Here is a 1,299-nt window from a genome sequence, read left to right as displayed (position 1 = left end):
ACAGTACTAGAAAAGTTGGCCACATTAATTATTGAAAGATAGTTTTTATATTTTTATCTTATTTATCATATAGATCTTTATTATGATGTGTAATTTTACTGAATGAATTTTTACAGAGTATATTCATAAGTTTTGGAGCCAAATGCCTGGAAGTCATAAAGTTTAGTTTGAAAATGTAATTGCTTTGGCTGAGTATTAGGGCTTACCACAGAATAAAATAAAATATTTAAATATTCATGTTGTATTTTCACAATTTATTTCCTGAAGACAAAAATAAAGTTCTAGTCTTAGAATGTTACTTGGTTTGTAGTATATGGTGAATATATAGTATATTGTGAGTATACAGTATCAACAGAGAAATTGCTTTAGTTTGTAATTAGAAGTAAAGTCAATTTTTTTTTGGTTTCTCCTAGTAGTTGAATTCATTTTTAGACATCTTTCTCTGGTGCCTTAAATAATTAATCTTAAAAAAAAATCATGGCAAAGAAACAAAATGTGGGGTCACCTGAAATCTTCATCAACTAAAAGCTAGGGATAGAGTTTTGAACTGCCAGGGATATCACATTTTTATGGATTGGGACATAAGGAGTAGAAAACAAATTCTTGGTTTTATGACTTCAGAGACATGCTAATGATACCAGAGATTTAAAACATTGGTTATACTGTTCTATCTGTTAATGAAGAAATCGAGTGGGACCAGTAATATTCTGTTTATACAGATTCTATTTATGAATACAATTTTGAATAGAAATTATTTATTCACAGTGTAGTTGACCCTTAAACAATGTGGGATTAGGGGTGCTGACTGCCCATGTAGCTGAAAAATTTGCTGTATCTTTTGACTCCCCCAAAGCTTACCTACTAATAAATAGCCTACTGTTTGCTGGGAGCCTTACTGCTAACATAAATACCTGATTAACATATACTTTTTATGTTACGTGTACTAAATACAGTATTCTTACAATATAGTAAGCTAGACAAGAGAAAATGTTATTAAGGAGATCATAAGGAAGAGAAGATACATTTACAGTGCTACAATGTATTTATCAAAAAAATCCCCAAAGGTCACCTGTAACTTGGAATGCTATAAAGAGTACAAAATATTTTCTGCATTCTTACTTTTCCCTCTTTGTTTTTTTGGATTTAATGCAACCGTATTCCTTTCTTAATTTACATGGGAACAGATCTGAAAAAAACTGTTGATGCGCTTGATAAGACTTTGTTTTTCTATTAGCATCTTTATATCAATGCATTTGTATTTTTTGTAGGCATCTATAAAATATAGAATTAAAAACTACA

General features: G+C 29.8%; 1 protein-coding gene across 1 annotated transcript in view; it reads left to right on the top strand.

Annotated features, from left to right (window-relative positions):
* Positions 1 to 1,299, top strand: part of SMARCA1 (SNF2 related chromatin remodeling ATPase 1) — a 79,416-nt gene that overhangs the window by 58,717 nt on the left and 19,400 nt on the right. The gene's annotated exons all lie outside the window — the stretch shown is intronic.

This window comes from Crocuta crocuta, unplaced genomic scaffold (assembly GCF_008692635.1).
Source record: "Crocuta crocuta isolate KB4526 unplaced genomic scaffold, BGI_CrCroc_1.0 scaffold1133, whole genome shotgun sequence".
In the NCBI taxonomy this organism is placed as follows: domain Eukaryota; kingdom Metazoa; phylum Chordata; class Mammalia; order Carnivora; family Hyaenidae; genus Crocuta; species Crocuta crocuta.
Note: the sequence above shows the minus strand (reverse complement) of the source record. Positions and strands in the feature narration are given on the sequence as shown.